The sequence below is a fragment of the Strix aluco genome, chromosome Z (genome assembly GCF_031877795.1).
Source record: "Strix aluco isolate bStrAlu1 chromosome Z, bStrAlu1.hap1, whole genome shotgun sequence".
Taxonomy (NCBI): Eukaryota; Metazoa; Chordata; class Aves; order Strigiformes; family Strigidae; genus Strix; species Strix aluco.
In genome coordinates, this window is record NC_133971.1 from 44,855,416 (window position 1) to 44,879,937 (window position 24,522).

Below are 24,522 nucleotides of genomic sequence, written 5' to 3' on the forward strand. Positions count from 1 at the left end.
CTGAGTCCAGACTGCTGTATCACAACAGCTGACTCAGCTCTACTGCACACAGAGCCTGACTCTGTCACTTACATTGATCAGAGTTGCAAAAGTGCAGGAGCCAGAAACTCAAGTAAATAAAATCACCATTCCACCCCAGGACCCACATTTAAATATACAGATGCCCAGAAAGCTCCTACACTATATACAGTGAAGACTGTGGTCCACATACTGAAACGGTTTAGATGGAGTGCTGATGGCACCCTTCTATTGTAACATCTTTCCAAATTGATGTCATAATACAGCTGCGGAGATACAGTTATAATCTACACCAAGATATAAGCTATTGCTTCTCCTTCCCTCTTTATTTTTGTTTGAAACAAAAGGAAACTGGTTTTAACGTGGACTTAGCCTTTCAGAACACAAACACTTGCCAACTCCTGTGGATGGTGTTTTCCACTTCCTTTGGACCTCAGCTGTCTAGAATTGGAAGTTATGCTTTCCTTGTTAAAAGAACACTTTGTAAATAATTGATAAAATTGCTAATGTCTAAATTGTTTTCCCTTGGCTCCTTACAGCCAAGACAATCATACACAATTAATACATCTGTAGGCTTAATGACAAGTCTTCAGTCAGAACACAGCAAATTCCCTCCCCTCCCCAAATCCATATGTGTGCTGACAAACATGAAAGAAAACATTTTTAGAAAACCCTACACAGCCCAAGCGATGCGCACTAGGTTAGTATGCCACTAAATTCACTTGTTTGGTACACAAACGCTACCGAGCTTGCTGGGGAGACTCAGTGTTCTCAGAGTAGACTATCTTGCTTTACCTTCACTGGAAGCTTAATAAGTGCCTATTTTTTAGGGTCTGAAGTGAAAGTTGGCCCTCAGTCTGTGACCTTGGCAATAGATGCTCATCTAACACTCTGGAGACATCAGGCTCAAAACACTGACCCCACTGAACTGACGAGGGAAATTCCTGCCGGTTTCAGCGCAGCCTGAACCTCGCCCCAAGACAAGTCCTGCAGCTCAGGGCTGGCACATGGGCTCTGCCAGAGGAGCAGCACTGAGCCTCCAGCTCTTCCCTTTTGCTGGAGATCAACACCAGGACCAAAGGGGCAACAAGAGCAACTGTGCAGCGTTTCTTCAGCTCCCCCCAGTTCACAGCGCTGACATGCTGGAGCGTACCAGCCAGCTTCACGCTGCGGGAGCTGAGGAGCCAGCAGCTGCTGGCTGCTGTTGCTGTGATGACAACCTCCAGAGATGGGAGATGAGCTACAGGCAGTAACACCTTCCACCACGGCTGCTGAATCCAACAGACTCCTCAGAGCAACAGAGCAGGTCCCCGCCAGGTGGAAGAGAAGGCGGCAGCCACTGAGACACGAAAACACAAAGACAAATGCTCGAAGGCTGTATATGCTTGGATCTGCCAAAACCAAAAGGGCCAGGACCAGAGAGAAGAAAGAAGCTGTAAGATCAATTTATTTTTCTTCAGGAACCTCCAGTCTGCACAAAACACCACCTTCCTGGTTGTGCTCAGCCCTACCAAAATAAAAGCAAGCTTACGCACTTCAGTGAAGCTCCAGTGCCCTTCTGTGCCTTCTGGAAAAAAAAAAAAATTGCTAAATCATGGTTGACACACTTTACTTTTGTTTGAAAGTCTACAAACAACTGGACACAGACATCATAAAACTACCACAGAATCTGACACAACTGGCAGATGTCACACAAAGCAGTCTCAGAAGACGAAGGGGCAGGGATCATCAGGGAAATTGGTTTTGCATGGAAATGAGTTACCTTCTGATATACACAAACTTTTTCTAGAGAGACTGGAGCTAAGACCATGGGTGCTAGTTGATCTCTAACTATTTCTTCTGGGAATACTGAGAAGGTGGAAAAATTGTTTTCTTCTTGGAAAGCCAGTTATAACCATCAAAAATTTTCCATGCAACTATAACTTTTTTTCCCAGTTCCTTCAAGGCATTTTGTTCTGAAGTTTTTGACAACAACTTTAAAACCATACTTCAAATAGAGTCAATAAAACGAGATTAAATCAGAAGATTTTAGTCTGTTGTGGTGACAGACTCCATACCTGCACATCAGGATCGAAGAACTCCCACTAGCACTAATATAGAAAACCAAAGCAGTGCCACACATCCGATTTACTTCTCATCTTGCACTAGCATTGCTTACATTTTCAGAAGTCTGTCTTCAACTCCATTTCCCTACACCAAAGCAGGATGCTAACTTATAGACAGTTTTACTCTGAACACAAATAAGGAAGCAGTTAAGAAGGGTGAGTGCAGAAGCCCACAGTACGTGTATGAGGAACAAGAGACTGCTGGGCTCTGCAGATGATAGTTTTGTACCATCCAGAATTTGCACATGAAAGAAAACCTGTCAGTCCAGGAAAAAACTGTCTTCAGCTGGGGACACAGAATCAAAGGAGTTTTAAGGCTCCAAGCAAGTAAATTTCCCCCCTGCTCACAGAGGCAACGGGAGGCACATTCTCATCCACGTTCTGGGATAATCGTACAAAATTCTGCTATTACAAGGAACTCCTCTGTCACAGAGCCACAGCCTGTCAAACAGCACAACAGCGGTCAGCCTTCAAGGCTACATCTACAGGGCTGAACAGAACAGGGCCACAGATGGGTTTGTGGCCCTGAGGCTGCCCTGCCTGAACTCCCATGGGGCCCAGTAGCCCCCAGGCACACCCATGAAGGGATCCAAGCCTTGGCCAGTGCATGACCACCGGTGAGAACAGCCCCTTGAGTGCCACCACCCAGCCCCATCCAGACACTCGCGCAGGCCAGCAGCACACCAGGGACCAGCTCAGAAGAACGGCTGAGCAGCGTCCAAGCTCATTCCTTTAGCAGCACAGGTACAGTCTGAGTGGACCTGGGGACTCTGCATGAGAAAGTGTAAAACCCTGAATGATGAATTAGATACCACACACTGATGCTACTCTGGCTGTAGAGGTCACATGGCAAAAAAACCAGCCTTCAGATGGGACAAATCCCTCGGCCCATGCATCTGCGAGAGCTTTGCTTCTCCTCAATGTATTTTCAACAGCCCAAAAGGGATATCAGAAACCAAAATCTGGAGGATTATATGCAGGGCACAGGAGAACAACATATGCTGAAGCATGCAGTTGTATGTAGGAATCAGGAAAAGCCTAGGAGGGAAGCAAACTGAAGGAGGATTCAGCTTTATGTTGCATTAGCAACAATATAAGTTGTCTGTTGCAGCTCTATGCATTCATGCTTACAGTTAATAATAACTAGCAAGTTCCCTTCAAGACCCACTGCAATAAGATGAGCGCTTAATAATAGCCCAGAACAATAATCTTTAATCATGCCTCGTGTTGTAAAAATCCTAGTGTCAGACTTTCATATAATTACACCCTTGATAAGCAAATGTGAGTCACAAGTGCTAACAGCAACTACACAAAAGCAGGTTCCTCTCTGGGGTAGCAAGGGTGAGCAGAGCAGAAAGACCTCAGTAATTTAGAGGCAGAAACACAAATCATGAGAAGATGCAGACAGGGAAGTATGCCTTCCTTGTACAGTTCTACAAATTCCACCTGAACACTTTAAGGAAACCTGTGAATCCAATGCAGAAAGAAAACCTTCACCCCCGACCTGTCACCCCCTAACACTCACTCCCAACAGTCAAGTCTCATGCAGGTACAGGCGACGGCACTGGTGCACAGTCTGAGGGCAGCCAGTCTCGTCGCCTTCCCCCTCCCCAGCAGCCAAAAGAGAGATTCCTCTGAGCCCCTGACAAGGGGCACAACAGAAGAACCACTGCAGTAAGTCAGCCCCAAGGTCCCTTCAGCTCAGCACACCGCCTGCAGCAGTGGAAAAGCCTCCCAAAACGGGTAACACCAGCAGAGGGGCACAGCTGCCATTTTCTCAGAAGAGCTTCCCAACATCCAACGTGCTCTTCTTGCCTGCCAGAAACTAACCTGAAAACAGATCACAGAACTGAAAGAAAATAGAATGGGCCTTATTTACTCAGGAAGGAGACTTTTGCTTACAAAAGTGCAGAGGTGCAAACATTCCTTTTATATTTCCACTAGACACACACAGGCTATGGACCTGCCGGCGCTCCAAAACCTCAGACAGAATAAAACTAAAATTTCCTGTCACAGGAACTCAGCGTACATTAGTTTGGAGCTGCTGGAACCTGGATAGCTTTACACCATGCATCCAACCAGCCAGGTCTTTTTGTGATCCTCAGGCCTTGAGAAGAAGCATTTTGAATATCAACAACCTGTGAATGGAACTGCTGCCCAGATAAGGAGGGAAGTGCTATTTGCATATTTACTAGAGTGAAATACTCTTGTGTTTGTTGTTTTGGATTGCCAACTGGAAAAAAAATATATACAACTGTCACAGTTACATTGGCAGGGATTTTGTTATTCCTTTCCTGTCGTTTTTCAAATTCCAGAAATAAATTCAAACATTTAATTAGACTTTGAAGCCTCCAATCTTTGCCGATGGAGAGCTGGGTGAGCCTTGTGGTGTTTGTGGCTTTTTAGAATGCACCAAGCAGTTAAATAGAGATCCCAGGAAAAAGGTAAATAAATCACAAAATACATAATTAAAGCACCTGCCACCTTTACAGCTCGACCTTAATTCCACACCATCATACATGGACAATAGTCACGGGGAGTGTTCTGGGTGCCTTCTGCAAGCTTGAACTCACCACCAAGAAAAAACGTTGTCTTTTATTTTACAAATAAGGCATTGGAATTACTGCTCACGAGCAATCCACAGACATCCCCCACTGTCTACTTCTGCTGTTCCTTCTATTAGCAAGAACCTCAAGAGCATTTCCAGTGCAGGCCAGGGGCACCAAGTCATCTATACCCAGACCTGCCGTAATCTCCCAGATCCCATAAAGGGCCACATCCCCTGGTAGATGGAGCACCTGAATAAAACAAGGGAGAACTGATTTATGTGCCCCTCTGCCACAAACCTTGGCCAAGCTGCTTCAGTCCTGAGCCCAGCACACACGTATCTGCTGCTGCCCAGCTGCAGATGGCAGCTCCTTCAGGCCCCGCATCTCACGCCCTTTCAGCTGGGTGCTCTGCTTTGATCTCCTCCTCCATCAAACAGGCATCATGACTCTTGCTTTTCTTGGAAAGTCTTCCAAGAGCTAGTTAGTGTTAAAATTAGGATCTGTGCTTTTATATGGACTACAGAAAAAGGCACTTCCTTCCTTAAAACGCTACTCTGGGACCAAAGCGAGGCCCAGCTGCAGCACAGGACTGCCTGACAGGCTGCTCAGCCTGCTGGGCCAGGTCGCACAGCGTGGCCTACGGCAACGCCAGCGCTCCTTGCCCCCACCCCAGCCTGCCCTCTCGGCAAGCAGTTTCCAAAAACTGTATCCCGAGAATTGGAGACAAGGAGAAAGGTGCCCTGAAACACGGAAGGAGCATCCTGAACGGCTGCTGGGCCTTGGGAACACTCTCCTCTGGACTATCTGGCCATCCCCAGGGAGGACACGTCTATGCCGTGTGGCCCGAGCCAGGCAGCCCCTGTGGTGTGAGACCGCGCACTGTGCTGGCTCTGCCAGCCTGCACCCCAACGGGTGCACCTCTATTTGGGCAACACACCTCCCAGGGTAATCAGTCCAGCCTAAGATAATTAGCCAGGCACACTTGGTCCTGGAGTTCCTACTGCACACAGAGCCAGCTTAAGCCTCTCAAGGCTCGGACGGCAGACTTCCCTTCAGCAGTATTCATCCCCAGGCTCCAACCTATCCGAGGAAGGTGATGACATCTAGAGTCACAGGATTTCTATTGGAAAGTGGCACTATTGTCTCCAGACAAAAAATCCGGAATGAATCACATCAGGAGGAGGATGGACAAGATGACCTTCTGGGGTCCTCTTCAGGCATATTTTTGTAAGTCTACATTCCGTGACAGAAAACGCACCTGGATCAGAGCTGCCTGGGCTTACACATTCACGTGAGGAGATTTTGGCATAAGCCTCTGGCAGGAGAAGCAGCCCAGGCAGTTTTTCTATTGGGCTCTGTCTGCCATTAGTGATGGGATTCAATCACAAAATGGCTTCTTCCCCACACACAAATATCTAACCTCATGCAAGAGCAGGCATGGGAAGCTGCTCTCAGTATCCCCGCCAAGTCCATCTGACAGCAGAGCAGTTTACTTTCCCAGCCATCCAAGTCTAACTGCGGAATCCATTTAAAGCAGTTTGTAGTTAAATGTACTTGCTGAAAATACCTCACAGGCTCAGTAATTTAAAATGAGAGAGTCAAAATGTAATTAAAATGGCCAAATAAGGCTGGGTCACTCCTCCACCAGAAGAGTGCTGAGGAATGTTGCCTTTCCAGCCCCAAATCGCTGCTTCTCCTCCCGCCCCCCCCCCCGCCCCCCCCATTTCTGCTTTTCCCGGGAATTCAGCACCAAGATACACCAGCTGGTGTCCGAGGGGCTGGGGGGGGGAGCACTTTTCTTTTTATTTTTCTCCTTTCAATTACAGAAATCCTGCCGTTTCGGGGTCCCGCTGTACTCACCCAGAGCGGCTGCTCCCTCGCAGGGGCCGGGCGAGGCTCCCTCCTCCCGGGGGTCCCCACGGGGGGGGCCGGAGGCGGCGGGGGCTGGGGGGGCAGGCCGGAGCGGCGCTTCTCTCCCTCGGAGGGCACCGGGCGCGGGGGGGGGGCCGTTTTCCTGCTCCCCCCTCCCGGGGCTGGGGCTGTGGGGTCCGCAGGGGGGGGGTGTCTCGGCCCGGGGCCGGGACGCAGCTTCTGCCCGGCAAAAGCGGCCGGTTCGCCGCCGCCGGCACCGAGAGCCGCTCCGCTCCGCTCCGCCCCGCCCCGCCCCGTCGGGGCCCGGGGCTCAGCGTCCCGTCCCCCCCCGCCCGCCCCGGGGCACCCCCCGCCCATCCCGCCGCCCTCCCGGCCCCGCCGCACCCGCAGCCCCGCCGCCGCTGCCTGCCGAGCCCCCCCCCGCCGCCAGCGCCGGCCCCGGCGGGCACCGCCGCGGCTGCCGCCGCCGCCTCCGCCGCTTCGGATCGGCAGCCGGACGGGGCCGCCCGGGCGCGCGCCCCCCCCCCCCCCCCCCCCGGGCTCTCCGGGCCGTACCTGGGAGGCGGCAGCGCCGCCGCAGCGCGCACCTGCCCATCCCGCCCGTCCGCGGCCGCGGAGCGCAGCATCCACAGCGGGGAGCCCCGCGCTGAGGGACCGCCGGCGCCCAGCGGCAGCGCGGGCAGCCCCGCCCAGGAACACACGTGCGAGCGGCGGGCAGGGCTCGGCTGGGCTGGGCTCGGCTCGGCTCGGCTCAACGGGGCTCGGCTCGGCACGCGTGTCCCGCCGGGTGGCAGCCAGGGCGGGGGCTGCCGGCGGGGACCCCAGGCGGGGTCTCTCCCTGCCCCGCTCCCGGGGCACCCAAACATTTGCAAAGGCAGAGAAAGGCGGGTTCATGCTCACGCTCCTGGGGTTTCAGGTCGTTTTCACTGCAAAAGGGGGTTCGTGGGGGCAGCTTTTGGGGAGCAGCTTTTTAAGCTGCCCAACTCTTCCCCAGGTGGGCACAACGTGAGGTGGGAGAGACAGTTTGTCAGGGTTGGGGCTGGTGCCCAAAAAGCGGGTTCATCACGCGCTGTGCAACAGGTCAGTAAACCCACACTCGGGAAAGACAGTTATTTTAGGGTTGCTAAAGCCCTGGGGCTCAGTGGTTTCCCACAAATCAAGCACACCAATGGGACATTTCCCGATATATTTATACACAGAACTGGCAGAGTTAGTAATTTTCCAAGTCCATCCTCTCTAGGAGGATTGGTTAGTAATTTACATACAATTATAACAGTGCTGACACAAGACTTCTACTACTATACATGCTCAGGGGAAGGGTCTTCACCTGGCCAAGGGTCTGCTTGACCTACAGGCCGGATTTTTAGTATTATTATGAGGGTAGTTCACTGAAGGATACACGGACCTTGAGTTTGCTTGGCCAGTTGACAATGTACCCTCTTCGAGATCTAATAGCTCCGGGATGTCCTGGGTCAAAGACAGCTGTTGACTTGTTCTGCTGATGAGGGAGGCCTTTGGCTCGAACAGAAAGAACGCTTTCTTGACCTAAGCTACATTCTAAACGTTTAACCTTCAACATCACTGCTTTAAAAACAGGAAAAATAGATCACATCTCAATTATAAAATAGTTTACTGAGAACAGGACAGAATCTGGGCAGTGATACTGTTCTGTTGATGCTCAAGTATCTGCCGTACATCTCTGCGTGCACAGGGGACTGTCGCCAGGTTCTATAAGACTTCTTCATACAAAAAGTTGGTTCAATGATTAAAAGGGAAATTCCCATAATACATTTCTTTTGTCATTCTAAGACATTTGAACATTTCAAAGAGGAGATGTCTCCTTCCTCTAAAAGGGAAAAGATCCATAATGCTACTAGTTGACTCCAATGGATAAAATAACTTGCTAGCCTACAGTTTCAATTCATTGCAACTCCGTCACTTTCTCCATCTTAAAAGGCAAAGCCTCTAACAGGCAAGGACTGGGATTGCCATCTCAATCCCCAGGGGAAGGACACTGGCAATTTACACTTCAGTATTAACTCAGAACAGATAAGGAAGGCTTAATGCCTGCAGGCCACTGACCCTCCTGCCATTTTCTGGGAAACCAAAAGGTAAAGGGGAGAGTTGCAAGAAAGCCCAGAACAGACAGACAGACAGGCAAAGACCAAGGCTCTGAACAGCTCCTGACAGAGCCTCTCGGAACTTTCTCATCTATAAGTTGAGACTCACAGGCAGGATAAACAGACTGTTGAAAATTTGAAAATTTGCTGGACCACCAGGCTCAAAAACCAACCGACAGCAGGACACCCGGCTAGCAGCTGTAACAAGCTGAGCACCCCGAGGACAGGTACTGGGGCCCACATGGCTCAGTATTTTCACTAGTTGCTGGCGTGCTGACACACAGCACATCCGGAGCAAACTGTCAGGTGACACTCCACTACTTAAACTGGCTCATACAAGAAACTGAAGGACCTTAACACAGACCTCTGTGACCTGGAGGGTGAGGCAGAATCCAGTTCATGAAGCCCAACAAGGAGATGTGCCACATTCTGCAGCAAGGATAAAACAAACCCATGCACTGGTACTGGGAATAACAGCTGTACTGGGATGCATCTAATAGTTATAGGGGACAGCACACTGAGTAAGAGACAGTGCAAGCTGTAAGCAGTTTAGGGTAGAGCCAATACTGCTAAAAAGTGAGTACCAGTTGTCTACAGTTTTTAAAATGTATTTTTCCAAGTATTTCTACAGTTGTTAGAAGATTAAGTCTCTTATGCAGTGGTCATTAATATGCGAGCCAGTGCAGTAACACTCTCAGAACTTGCAAATAAGGAGGAAATAAGTAATTAGCAAGCTGAAAAAAGAAGTGTTGGGGGGTGGGGGTGATGCTATGTCTTTTAAAAACTGAAAACGCAAGTTACGACTTAATCACCATGACAGAATATCTTAAGTGAGAAGTGTGGGGACTTGAACTGAACTTGAGCTCTACAAAGGAAACTGAAATTGCATTTTCTTACAGCAGGCTGAGTTATCTTAATGCTAGCTAACTGTCACGTCCCGCTCAGACAAGGGAGACGAGTGAGTCAGATTTGTAAATCCGCAACGGACTGGACAACAGTGAGACAAGTCTCAAAGTCCAGACATTTATTAACTTCCCACGATGTACTAATTGGATACACAATAATTGGCTAAGTATATAACAAGTTGTGGCAAGCAGTACAGTATGCCTTGCATTGCTTAATGGTAGTGAAGGAAAAGGGGAAAAGGAAAGGAGGGACATAGAATCAGCAAGGGTTCAAGGAAGCATCTGTCTTCTTTGCTTCACTTTACCCTCTGGAACTGAAGATCTGTAAAAAGATGAATGGCATAGAAAATAGTAATTGCTTTTTATATGCCTTTAAGACAACACAGGCATTAGCAGACAATTAAATTATCCAGCAGATGTTTTAAAGCAAACAAAAGAAACTACTGTGGAACTCAATGCCAAGGACATCAAATGTTCAAAAAGGAACTACAAAATAATAGCTAAATGTAAACCAAGGTCTAATAAAAATGTACAAGTGCAATCACTCTCAGGAAATCTTTACGATGCTGCCTGCTGGAGTGGGACAGCAACTGAAGTGAACACTTGTCCTTTACTTACAATGTTTGTCTTAAGACAAATTACCAGTCACACTCAGAAACAGAGTCTTAGGCTACATGAAGTTTTTGGTGTCATCCTATATGTGTTTTTCCATACATTATACTATCAGTTTCTGTGAACTAACTGTGCAGAAGACTTGAAGAATTTTGCATTATTGTTGTTTTGTCAGAATAATTCCTTTTTAGTCATTAACCAGAGGTGGTATATATCTGATGGTGACTTCAGACAGTACATAAGAATCATGTCTCACACTAACCTAACAGAGAAGGTATTTTTGATAGGAGTACAGACACTTTAAATGACTTAGGAAGCAGAAGAACAGTTGCGTTGCTCTCTTCCCACACCATCACAATCTGATCCATCAATAAAGCAGTCAGGTCACAACAAAGCAAACTTCAGTTCCTTTCACTTTGGTTCTTATGCCACTTCCACCACTGAGAAGAGGCTGTGTGAGGCAATCAAGGAATTCAAAGATACTATCCTGATTTCAGATAAGAGGTTTAAAGAAAAAAAAAAAAAAAGAAAAATCTTTGAAGAACAACTCTGAACCTGGAAAATTCATGTCCTGTAGAGTCCTATAATTTTCAAACTGTATTTCCAACTCTAGTCAAAGTGGTCTTCTTAATGCTTGGCATTTGAGCAAAAACAAGAAAGCCAAGAAGCGAGAAGGACTTCTGACAACTAAACCAGTGCATCTTAGAGGGGAAAAAAAAAAAAAAAAAAAAAAAAAGAAAAATAGTTATTCTGAAGCCTGTTTTAAACCTGTAGAAGCTATCTGTTGTGAAATCAGCTAAGACTTCAGTTCTGCAAATTCTGTTACACGTTGTCCAAAACTAACACAAGGTACAACTGAACTAAACCAACAGGAAGCAATAAAGAGGAGGAAAAGTGTTACTGCACGTGAGAGAGATGGGATATATCAGTGGTTTCTGGACAACCATCCAGCATGAAGAAAGGAGAAGGGGTTAACCAAGGCACAATTATTGCTACATACGTTATGGACAACAGCACACTCAGCCCCTCTAGCCAAATCAGCTGGAGAGTAGGAAGTTCAAGATGGGAAAGACCCTTGCCAAATGAACTCTCACTTAACTCCTGGTTCACGGTATTTGACAGTGCTTCATTTTTAAAAAGAGTATTTGTGCTCTGAAGGATTCAATTTGCATCACCTACTACTGGCAGAACATCAGAGAATTGGATCAACTCAAGGCTTCCACTGGGCATCTTAAATCTTGGTTAAAAAGACGCTAATACAATGACAAATAGGAACCACAGAAAGGGAAATGGGAAAGAAAATTGCAAAAGTTTTAATGCATTTGCGCACTGTAGTGTCTACATAAGCCATACAATGCAAAAGGCAGGTCAGAAAGTTTTCACATTTCCAGTATCTTTATTTGAGGGAAGGCATCATACAGATTTGAGGACACTTTCATAGTACTCGGGTTGCTGAGGACACACAAGTTTAAATTAGGAAAGGAAAAGGATGGAAACAGTACTTGCCGAAGTTCGCAAAAGCCCTTTAAAACATTTCATAGAAAAAACAGAGATCACCAAAACAAAAATAGTTTACCGTTGCCAGTTCTCATATTACAGGAAATCATCACCTAGGCTAACTAGGGCTGGGATAATCCAATTTTAACAAAAATTACCACATGTATATTTTTTATAGGGGATGTGGAAGGATATTAACTGTATAAAGGAATTCCCAAATAATATAGGAATTAAAAAAAACCCAAAAACCAAACAACACACCAACAATATCAACCAAGATTTTACAGCTTCAGTGATCAAACCAACAGCTTAATTCTAGCCCGGTAACCTGTAAGCTAATACAACAGTTTAGTGACCTTCTCTACCTTTCAAAAGGACCTCCTCTCGTATTTCAAATCTCGGAGTACTGAGAAAGCCTTGCCAAGTTCTCAACAGTGTAGATACCCACATTGTCCTGCTTTTGTTAATCTGAGAAAAACAGTTTATCAGCAGTAGAGAGCAGCATTTCTCCATTTCCATTCTAAAGCGTTTCTCTGCTTGCTCACAGCAACATTTAAAGATAAGGATGTGAAACACAAGAATCTATAGTGAATTATATTCCTTTTTTATATTCATTTTTCCAAAGTCTTTATTTTATAGAAATACACTTCACAGCCTACAAAGACAAACCAAAAAATCCACTATGATATCCAAGCATCACAACTGAAGCAAAGACAAAACCAGAGAAAATACAAGGTGATTCTGATAAAGTTTTTTCATTTCCTTCATTATAGTTACAAACTGCTACCGAAGTTGTTCCAGCATGTTGGTTATAAATTGCAGTGCACTGAACTGATGCACAAAAGCTCTTTTTGATTTTATTTTCTGAATGACTACATGAAGAAACAATTAATGGGAGAAAAAGTAAAGGTTTTTAGATTGACAGTGAGTACTTAGGAAGTTGAAACAATCCTATTCGGAAATTAACTTACCCGTTTAACATTATCAGACACATACTTTTACAATCCTTTTGACAGGAGAGTTACATTAGAATAAGCTACAAACAGTGCTTACATGATTTTAGATGGCTAACAATCCTCATTTTTGGATCCAACCCAGTCTGATGCTTTTCCTTCAAAATCATGCAATATGAGAGAGATTCTTCTGCTAGATCTCTCAAACAACCTAAACCCTTAATAAAAAACTTACTATCATCTTGAAAATCATCCAGCTACATCACAATGAACTTGTGTTATCTACATCATTGTTATAAAAGGCTTTTATTGAACCAACTACTTTAGCAGCAAGGAAGCTTTTGATTTCCAGCTTTAATTTATTTTGGCTTAACTTTTATTGTTCCCATCTTCTTGTTTGAAAAGTCATTGCCATCTTTCCATTTTGGAAGCATATTCCCCACCCTGTCAAGACAAGCTCTTCCAGCTTTTTTTTCCCCTCTCCTCACCAGACAGGTCTTCCCTCACTGCTCTAATAGTACTTCCAGCTGTGCGTGTGCAATTTGGAGTGGCATTTATATAACACCGTATGAAACAGTGTTAACATTGTGTGGTGGTTTGACCTTGGCTAAATGCCAGGTTCCCACCAAGTCGCCCTATCACTTCCCCCCCCTTCCCCTTTTTTTTCTCAACAGGGCAAAGAGGGGAAAGAAAATAAGATAGGAAAAAAACCCCAACCCTTGTGGGTAAAACAACAGCAGTTTTAATATAAGCAAAGCGAAGCAAAGGTCCGCGCATGGAAGCAAAAAAGAAAACAGATTCATTCTCTACTTCCCATGAACAGGCGATGTCGGGCCTTCTCAGGAAGCAGGGCTCCAATACGCGTAGTGGTTGCCTCGGAGGACCAAGGGTGACCCCACCCCCTTCCTCCTTTCTCCCAGCTTTATGACTGAGCAGACGTCATATGGTCTGGAATATCCCTTTGGTCAGTTCGGGTCAGCTGTCCTGGTTGTGTCCCCTCCCAAGATCTTGCCCACCCCATCCCACTGAGGGGGGGGAATGTGGGAAAGAGCCTTGGTGCTGTGTAAGCACTACTCAGCAGTAGCCACAACACCAGTGTGCTATCAACACCCTGCCAGCTCCCAACATCAAACACAGCACCATGAGGGCTGCTATAGGGGAAAACCAATTCCAGCTCAGCCAGACCCAGTACACGTTGTCACAATCAATCAAAGTAAGATCAGGAATGGGGTTATAAAGACCATGCTGCTTCTAGCCTGACCCCAGACTTCTCTCCAGTCACCGGAATTCTGGTTACTTGTATAAAACCAGCTGTGGACATCTGATCCTGTAAACAACCTATTAGGAAGCGAAGAAATAGAAAAATTGATGCATTTCTCACCATACAAGAGGTGACGCTTATTTCCAGGAAATTTTCTACAAACGGCTTTTAAGATGCATTTATTAGTAGTTGGTCACTAAGTTAACCACTCCTCCTCATCTTAACTGGAATTTTTACAGCATATAGAGTCAAACTTCAACAAAAAAGCCCCCAATAGCTAAAGTATTCCCTAGCTGTTTTCTTAGACTGAAGGAAGATGAAAGCAGCAGGTAAAAAAGTTTCATGTAATAAGATAATCCTACCTTTGCCTTCTTGAGTTACAGTTATTACCAAACTTAAAATACAAATAGCAGCAGAAAGGTGGTTTGGTTTTGTAGAGGGGTTTTTTTGTTTGTTTATTTTTTGTTTGGTTTGGGGTTCTTTTTTTAATAAATTACACAGCACCATCACTCTAGATTGCAGGATTGTAACAGATATTTCTTCTTCTTTTAGGTTTTTTTTTGGAGGGGTAGGGGTTTTTTTTAGGAAAACTGTGCCCAATTTTAATTACTTTTCTAAACTAAAGCTAAAGCAATTGAAGTAGACTTTCAGACTCAGTCATGTAGTAAATAGTTGCATTTTACCATATGTGAATGAAATCTTTAATTTTTTACAATAGAAAAGTAGCAAATTGAAGAATAAGAAGTCTCTTTCTGGCTAAAACATTTACAAAAAGATACAGGAATATACTATGAGTCCAACATGCATAATTTTGAATTACTATATGATTTGCCTTAAGTTAGTCTATTTTCTCATGCTCTCTTAGTATAGCTTTTCAGATTTTGCATATCAGGTCCCTTTATCACTTCCACCACTGTCAGACCTTGCCAGCTTCAGCTTCTTCATCACTCTTGGTGTCCTCAGTCATCACCTTCAAACCTTTTCATCTTCAAAACTCAGACAAGCCACCTTCAGTTCCACCCACAGAATCAAAATAGAGTATTTCCTAAGTTCTTTAGCTACAAACTCTGGATTTAACCAACCTCATGCTATCTTGTATTGCATTGAGCTTATTTGCCATGTAGGGGTTAGAAGCGTGACCCCCTGCCGAAGTCCATTCTGTGTATTAAAACTTCAAGCTATTTAAAGGCTTGTTCACAACCACAAATACCACAGTTGGGACATCACTTCTCCTAGCATGGCCACAAGATCAGTATTCTCTGCTTGTATTCCACATTGTTTATGTCAAATACCCTTTAAACCCACCTATGGCATACACTACTCACACACTTGGTTTCCTATTCCAAATGGAAGTTAGGCAATCCTTTACTCTGCAGACAACCATCCTTGATTTTGACACTTATCAACTATCTAGGAGGCAGCTGTTTCTTTGGCATTGCATTATACTTCAAGATTACATGTAGCAATTTGTGGGGAACGAGACAAAAGATGATGTAAAAATGGCTTTAAAAGAAGGCTAAAGTAAGTACAGAACTTTTCAAACTCAGAGGAGATTTAAAATAATTTGATTTTCTTTCTCCCCTGACACTGTAAAAAAACGCAGTTGTGCTACAATTACTATTTTCAGTTTCTCCTTTGGCCTGTCTTACACATGAGAGGTCCAAAGAAAAGTTAAACAGGCTAGCTATAGCTAAATAAAAAACCCAAAAAACCATCCTAAATCCATGTAGCAAATTAATTAACAAAAATAAAAACAAGTTTCATGTTTCATTATAGGGTTTTTCAGTATGCAAAAAAATGCAACCTGACAAGTTGAAATGTCTCTCTAAATTCTAACAAATAATTTTTTACCTTGACATGCCTCTCTGTAAGAGGACAGGTGAGAAATAATTGTATACATCTACCAGTATTTACAAATATGCAAAACCAAGCAAAAAAAGAAGCAAAAAGAGATGGGATGGAGTTGTTCCTTTCAAACTTCTCTTACAATAACAAATAATAGCAGATTCTTTAAAAATCATTTCGGTAGATACTACCCATAAAAATAGAGTTACATACAAATGTAACAAATGGAGCATAAAAATAGAGTACACCACTTCTCAAAAGAGAAGGCACGTCCCATGTCCCGGCCTGTCACTGACAGAAGCATTTCAGGAGTCTGAGGGACACCCTTGACAAACGAGAGTAAAACTTTCAAGATATGCTTTTCCTCATCCTGACATCAATACATATAATGGAAATTAGGTTAAAGAGCTTTAGGCCAAACTTGAAAGAAAAAATATGGTTTCTTCGTCCTATTAGCCAGCAAAAGACAGGAGAGAGAGTGGTAGATTAGTAAATGGAAATGAACTGAATTTGGGGTAATGAATAATAGTAATAAACTTTTTAACAGCCATGAAATTATAAACACAAGTTTGTCAATATATTATAGCCATAGAACAAAAAAAGAAGTGAAATTACAAAAAAGAAGAAATTAGAGGTTTCTCAAGTATGTAAGTTCTGTAACACTTCATAACTGACATCTTTCCAAACTTCTAGCTTAAAAAAATCAATCCTTTTTTCTAATGAATATTGGTAATAGTTGAAGAAAACAGTTTAAACTTTCAAGAGAAATATTGACCAAAGTCAACAAGAACAGGAACACAGTCCTTGGTGGTAACAGAAAAGATCATCGCAAAAATCTAATAGCACTGCTTGCAAGAGGCAGAGAATGAAAATCACAGCTGAATCACAGCAGAATAAAAAACACAATCCACCGGAGAAGTAACTTTGCTCACGTCTTCAGAGACACAGCAACTTTAATCCAAATAAAAAGAGAAGCAGTAAAAATGAAAAATATACGTGCCTTTGTGGCATATCTACTGAAATAGGTATCCGGAAGAGCAGGGAGAAAGAATGCAAAAGCTGAAGCAATATGGTCATCTGAAACACAAAGGACACCATGATTCCACAAGTAAATTAAAGATGCTACAACAGAGCAATACACTAGAAGTTGGTGCTTAACAAGCAACAGCTGTAGTACCATCCCTACAGGAAGATGCCTCTTCTAGCATATGAATCAGAAGACCTGACATTAATAAAGCAAAATTATGTTCAAGGGGAAGAATCTGAAAGAAAAAGACCCCAAAAACCCTGGAGGATAAATTAGTAAGCCAAATATTTTCCTGTGAATTTAAAAAGACAAATCTCAAAAGGAAAGTTTATCAATTTTTTTAAGAACACGTACAGTGTGTATTTAACACCTACAAATAATACTTCTCGTTTTCCAACAAAACAAAGCAAAGGATGGAAAAAGTGTCAGGAAAACAATAATTTGGAGGAAGAAGAAGAGGCCAATTGCGAAGAATTCATTAGCTTCTCCAGAGAAAGGAAAATGAGTTGGAAGAAGAAAGCAAAGTGTCTGAGTAAGATTCACGAAAGACAATCTGGTGTTGGGCAGAAGATCATCAAGAAACACATTCTGGGCTGTGCCCACCTCAGCCTGTGACTCAGTAAAGCCTCAATCTGTACGACCAACAAGAGGACCACCATCTCTTGATACTTAGTTCTGGTTTAGTTTTTCTTTTCAGTAGCTCAACTAAGCAAAACATTAATCAGTGTCACTGTAGAGTACGGACTACAGCTTAAACATGAGCAATTATTAAAAGGTGCAAAGTGTTAGTGTACATACATGCACACACAAACACAGCTCGCAGTCTGACTCAACTGAGTCCAAGGGATCCACTGAAATGATAGAAACAAACAGACAAGTAGATAATAACCAGAGCAAATGAATCAGGAGCTTCAATTGTAAACATGAAAATAAATCTAAGGTTGTACTTACCGTTACTGTACACTGAGAGCTTCCAATTACAAAGGATAAGATAAAACAGAGAAAAGAATAAAACCTACAGTGAAAATGCCAGAATATAATTAAGTTCAGAACTGCTGCAAAGCTCCAAAGATGGCCACCATGGTAATCGGACTCAAACAGCAATAAACAGTTACTTGGGTGAAGCTGCAAACGTCTGGGAGGGGGAGAGGGAGCAGAAGAGGTGGATAAACCTATCAGGCCAAACACATCTCACATAAGGAGGAAAGGAACTAGAGCTACCAGAAAGGGAAGGGAACATCATCAGGGGAGGGAGAAGACCTGTCTCTTACCAGCCGTTTAGTGCTGCCAGGAGCAGCAGCTGGCACGTGGGCATGGCTGGTCAACACCTCAAATGGATCTGCAGCCTTGAATGGTAACACGCCCTGCAAATAAAGTCCTGGTCCTGCCTTCTCTACATTGCACTAGCCACTAATGCAGAGGCACCCGAAGCAGCTTCAAGCATGGAGAAAGAGTCTTTTGGTGTCATGAAGGAAACTGCAACCACTCACAGCACCATCACCAGGCACTACTAGACGTACAAGTGTAATTTGGTCTGGATATAAGCAAAACTTAACATTCCAATAAATGAAGAACTATTCCAACAGTATTTTATGAAAAAATTAATTGTAATTGCAATTCCAAACACTGTCTTTGGACAAGAGTTATTATTCACATGTATACTGAGATAACCGGTATGTTGTCTCTTTAAAACTGAGATAACCACTATATTGTCTCTTTAAAAGGGATGAATAAAGCCACTCCAGGAGACCCTCTCTCTCATTTCGAGATATCACTGTGTGTGTATAAATATAGATCTAATTTTTTTCAGAGGGATACACACACACACATGCCTCTATATATGAAGAGCAGCTAAACTGAGTCGCTGAAGGCACGTGCTTTTGAAAGCCTGGGTAAGAATGCGTCTGTCGTTTACCTCATCTCACACAGGTATGCATTCCTATCAACTGTCTAGACCACAACGACAAGGATACCATGATTCACAGCTCTACATTAAATGGCCAAAATCCCAGTGCACTTTGACCAGGTCTGAAGAGAATGAGCACTACAGCAGGAATACCCTTCCCTTCCCCTGCCTGGGCAGCTCGGAGGAATGCTTCCCCTCCCAAGGCCACAGGACAGTGCCTCCTTGTCCCACCCTGTCAACAGCCTGGAAAAGAGCAATACAGCAAACAGTGTGCAATGCACTTCACGTGTTCCCCTTCCACAAAACCATACCACCCCGAGAAAAGGACACCACAGAGAAAGAGACGTTATCCCGACCTTCCTGACTCTTTCCATACAAGAACCAGGGGACATCAAATAGAACTAGCCGTACTCTGGTTCAAAACATATTTTCTTTCTTTCTTTCTTCCCCCCTCCTTAAAAAAGGTGGTTCTTTACACAGTAAATGCACATTTGCTGGGGGATGCTGGGGAGGCCACAGGTTTACAAGGATTTAATCAAAGGCAAGAAAGATCCTCAGGAGACAACCCCACTGAGGTTTCCCAAGCGGCTGAGCCCACATCCAGCGGAGGCAGTCCCAAGACCAAGAGTGCTGAAAGCCTGGGAGACAGTAAGTGGCATTTCAGTGATGACTGTCTCTTTTACCGTCCCCAGCTATCTACTTAGGGACATCAATCTGAACCAGTATGGCCTAGATTCTATTTCTTGTTCCTTCTAGAGTCTCTCTACCTCCAGACAGAGACAGAAAAGAATTATTTGGCTTGATACCTACCAGATCATCTTGCTAATGCTTTTTGCACTGACAAGTGAAAACAAGAAGTTCTATTTTCACCTTTCCCCAGACTGTTAATCCAGTCCCACAATATTGTCAGTGGAACAAACTCTACATATTACCTTATTTATTTAGACCACAAGATGGTATGACTTAGAGATGCAGAATCAAGCCACAGACAAAAAGCAGGCATTATGAGATGCTAATCTCCTTCAGCAAACAGCAAATTCAAAAAAAACCTGCACAGTTCACAGCTGATTTTTGCCTTTCATGATTTTAGTAGATCCTCTTTCTTCAATTACACATAGCAGACACTCTGTTTCACAAAGTGTCACAAACACCAGACATTTTCAAGAACTGTTTCACCTGTAAATAAATTCTCTGCTGTATACATTATCAGCAACGGCTGCTGAAGAGCAATGTAGCACCTTGATGCTGACACATTGCTGCTGATGAGCAGAAACTGCACTTTGCACTGAACTGTGTTGTTAGAAGTGTGGAAGACTAGAAGGAATTTTTCACTCTATATTTATCCATATTTAAAACATCTAAATATGGCCTGAAATGACCTTTATTTCCCCCCACCCCAAATGTGAGTTGCATTCTAACAAAACTACTGTAATGAAATTTTCTCATCTCCAATATAGCACTGCTCTAACAGAACAGGGACATAAAACCACACGGCTTGTTAATTTGTGACACAAAATAAAAGGCCAACTGAGTGGCAAGCCAAAACTATCATTGAAAATTAGGGCATATGACAACCCTTATGTTATTTGAAATTCAGATTTATATTAGGCCTCATTAAGCAGTTTAGAGAAATTCATACATCTTTTTATTGGGTCCTGGTTTTGGTTTTTTTTTTTACATAATTACCTTTACAGAATTATGTACTTAAATACATAAACAAAAACACAGTATTTCTGAATCATACAATATTTTATTATTACATTTTTTGAAGTCCTATCATCTGTCAGCTATGAAAGTGGAAAAAGACAAGAGCCTTCACGGTTCATTAAAAAAACCCAAACAACAAAACAATGATAAAAAAATCTGGCATATGTATTGGATGTTGCTTCCAAAATAATTTCAAAGTAAGCAGTATCAAATAACCAGAGAATTAAGAAGCAAGTTGCCAGTTGCCTTTTAGGTAAGGGTTCTATTTATCATAAGACTGAAGCCAACTTACTTTTACAAATTGTAGTTTAAAGAGAGATTTGCTTTTTTTATGGAGGTTCTGTTTATTGTTTCAGGTCCTTGCCTCTTACAATACCTGTCAGCTTCTCAGAAAGCGAAAATCCTCCAGGAGCTATTGCAATTTGATGTAACATTTTTAAATATTTGGAAATGGCACAGGACATTGTGTTTGGTTTGTCGAGATTTGTTCACATCAGCACAACAGGCAGTGTGAATCAATGCACAGACACCTCCTTGTTGCAGGGTGAGCATACTGAGTACTAGACAGTTTTGTCCTGCTATCAGAGCTAAAGAGAAATTCTCCTGTTGCAAGGCTAAAGTGGCATCTGCTGTGCGACTGTCTGTGGCTTCCACGGTAGCAGATAGATTTTTAAGACTTCTTTCTAGTTCGTTTAGAACAAGCCTGGGAATTAATGTTCTGATTAAATGTCTCCACCCAGAATCATGGGGGGTTCCTCACACAGTGGGTGAAGAGGTGAAGGGTCAGATCCACACCTGGGTCAGGGGCTGCATTAACCCCCCACCTCCCGCTGCAGGAATGACCCCAGGCAGAGGCACTGTGAAACAAACATCGAAGCTTTAATAAATTAAGAAAGAAATAGTGACATGCGAGAGGCTTGCGTCTGGAGTGTGCGGGTGCAGGTCACATGTTGCAGGGATCTGTCAAAATATATCAGCTCGACACAAATAGAAGACCTTGGACCCAAATGCAAAACTATGGTAATACTTACATGTAGTGTATAAACTGAAAATGTTAGGATTATTGTGGAATTAATAATTTGAATTAATGGAATTAAGATGGAATTAACAGAGCACCAGAGTACTAATAATATTCATTTTTAAGCCCATTTTACAGAAAATGGTTAGTCATTAGGCAGCATACTCTGATGCAAAATCAACTGCCCAGCACAAAAACATAATATTGCCTTGTGCCTTGTGCTTTCTTCACAAGCAGGGATAAGACAGGAGATTGGCTTATGGACTCATTTACTCTAAAAGCAATTGATGCCTTTGGGCAGATTTTCAACACAGGAACATCCCCTTTGTTGGAGTCAAGGATGTCCATGGTGGGATCACCTCATTCGGAAGGTCCTGTGAGCCCCCTGGGAACGCTGCGAGATTACAAATGAGCTTTAAACGACTAGAGAGGGAGTCTGTATTGAGTACTAGCTGGTATTTCAGAGGTGATGTGGGATTCACCCGATGCACTCACTGGTCCTTCAGTTGACGTCGTACTGAATTCACCTATCAGACTCAGAGAGTCTTTCCTGCCATTGCAGCTGAAAGTAAGAAACAATGTCTGTGTGTTTTCTACAGACAAATATACGTCAGGATCCCATAATGCACCAACTTCGAGATGAAGAAATCCACATGTAAAACTGTTCTTTCAGTTTAAAACCACCATTCGGGTAACTGTTTGATCCAATTCCATCTTTTTAGTAAGGTTTTAGAGGAAAAATACTTGAATGGAACGTTTTGTAACACAGGTGAATTATATTAGGATGAAATTATATTTTCTTCTGTTGCTTCTAGAATTGTTGAATGTGTACTTCTGAAAATGTTTCTGAAAGAGCATGTTGTTTTATTCTAATGAGTTACACACAAAATGTTCTGTCTCTCTATTTTGACAGCAGAGCCAAGAAGACATGCAGGTCAATAAAAAAGGAGAACGCTAATGTACACAGGAGAAAGAGATGAAGCGAGTACTTCAATTTACAAGAAAAATCTAAATTGAAACTGTTGGTCTTGGTCCAGCCGGGATCGGAGCGACACGCAGAAGAAAGACAAACTCACACCAGTTTGTTGAAGGGGGGGCACTGCCAAGGGCAAATGCCGCCACACTGTGTGCCAGCTCCCAATTTATTACCACTTGTTTATGTAGGTTTCTTTTTACTTCTACATCCTACTGACCTTCAGGTTTTATCTGTTTATTGCTCACACGCTCACCATGCATTCTACAGGCGGTGTTCTGGCCTGCTGTTCCTGACGCTTGCAACATGGTGTTCCGAATGTTGCCTCAGTTTCCCACAATCATTCTTCTAACCTCAAGGTCAGTTTACATTTTGCTAACCACCAGCAGTTCTTAATTCCCACATCTCCCCCTTCTTTGTTTTATTGCTTCATTTCCATGGTGATCATTGCAACCAGTCACAGTTCGGCCTTCCGCACTGTGGACAGAAGGTGTCATACGTGTCGCAGGATGGCAAATCCTGTAAAAAAAATCAAACATCCCAGGCCTGCTAAAGCCCACATCCGTAGGTTCAGACCTACAAATCAATGCCAAGGGTTGAGCCATGATAAACTTTTGCTTAACTCTCTCATGATGTCATCATGCATTAATTTCAAGGATGCCAATTAAACTCAGACATCTGAGTGAAAAGAATAGGCTGATTTCACTATCAATAATTAAAGGATATAACTAAGTACTACAAAAATAAGCAGTAAGAAAAATACAGAATAGTACGCTTATTACTACATGAAATTAAACAAGGCAAGTGCACCTAATCGTTACTACACAATGGGGTACTAATATCCAGATCCGCAATTGCTGGGGAGCCCCGGTTGCAGCAAGGATTAGGAGTACCTTTCCCTGCAAATTATTATCAAGGCTAAGGCTATAAAGTGAATTGAAATTATTACTAACATATTATCCATTATTTTTCCGCGGTTCTGGCAATATACCACTGAGTGTTGGTGGCCCTGGCAGTCCATGCAGTCTGTTGCCCTGGTCTGCCGAAGTTGGGGTCAGCATACGCAGCAGGAAAATCGCTTTCCACGCCCCTTTATCCTAAAGCGCATGTGTCATCTGGGCCTAGAAACTTCTATCCCAGATTTAAACAAAGGTAAATGAGCAATAACACTACAAATAACAAATAAAACAATATTAACACTGACAATGGTCAACAACATCCTAACCAAACGTATAATAAAGGTAACAGTAACAATAACAATGTCAATTAACAATATTTTAACCAAACATATTTAACTAAAATGTGTCCCACGCTGGGCCTAATGGATGTACTCCCGGTCGTTGGGGACTGGGGGGAGAAGGTGGTTGTCTGCATGAACAAGTACAATTACAGGATGTTTTACATGGACACTTATAAGACCAACACATACATATCACAAGGGAAAATATTCGGGTTGTTGCTGTCCATTGTGGAGCTGAAGATGGTCTGGCTCGCTATAGCTAGGGTCTGCCTTTGCAGCAGGAAAATGGATTTCCATGCCCCCAGCCCAGAGTGCATGTGTGGTTTAGGCCTTGGTACCTCCACCTCGCCTTCATGGGCCCAGTAATGACCTTTTAAAGCCCAGGCCCCATTAGCAAAGGGACCTTGCCCTGGTTTGGTGTCTGTTGTTTGTTCATAATACTGGCAACAGAATGACTTAAACCCACAAATTCGTTTTCCTCCCATTCTTGGTTAACACTTAGGAAGCCGGAGCTTCCCACAGAACCAAGGGAGAGGGGAACAGTTACACAAAGCAATTTTTGCAATGATAGACAATACATCCTAGAAATATTAATAAGACAATGAACATCAACACTGTACAAAAATTTAAATCTACATAAGGATCCCCCGTCGTGACTCAGGATATCTTTCTCCAAGGGTTTTCCCTGCAAGAAAAAGGAAAGAAAAGCTTCTCGGTTCATTTTGAGAACTAGAAGTGGGTTATAATTAGAAAGATGGGATAATCCGCCTCGTATTAATTTTGTGCTCCTTTCCATGAGCATCTTTGGCTTTCCAGGTACACTTGTTTATTTGGGTATCCAATACCAATGGTACTGCTCCCACTGTGGGGAGTTCGACTAAGACAGGTTGTCCTGGAAAATAAGATGGATTTCT

At 43.5% G+C, this 24,522-nt stretch overlaps 1 long non-coding RNA gene across 1 annotated transcript in view; it reads right to left on the minus strand.

Annotated features, from left to right (window-relative positions):
- The window catches only part of LOC141918023 (uncharacterized), a 131,760-nt gene extending 125,136 nt beyond the window's left edge, over nt 1–6,624 (minus strand). Inside the window, exon 1 of the long non-coding RNA XR_012621553.1 lies at nt 6,533–6,624. This is a non-coding gene — a long non-coding RNA (uncharacterized LOC141918023). The remainder of the gene's footprint in view (nt 1–6,532) is intronic.
- Between the last annotated feature and the right edge of the window lie 17,898 nt (nt 6,625–24,522).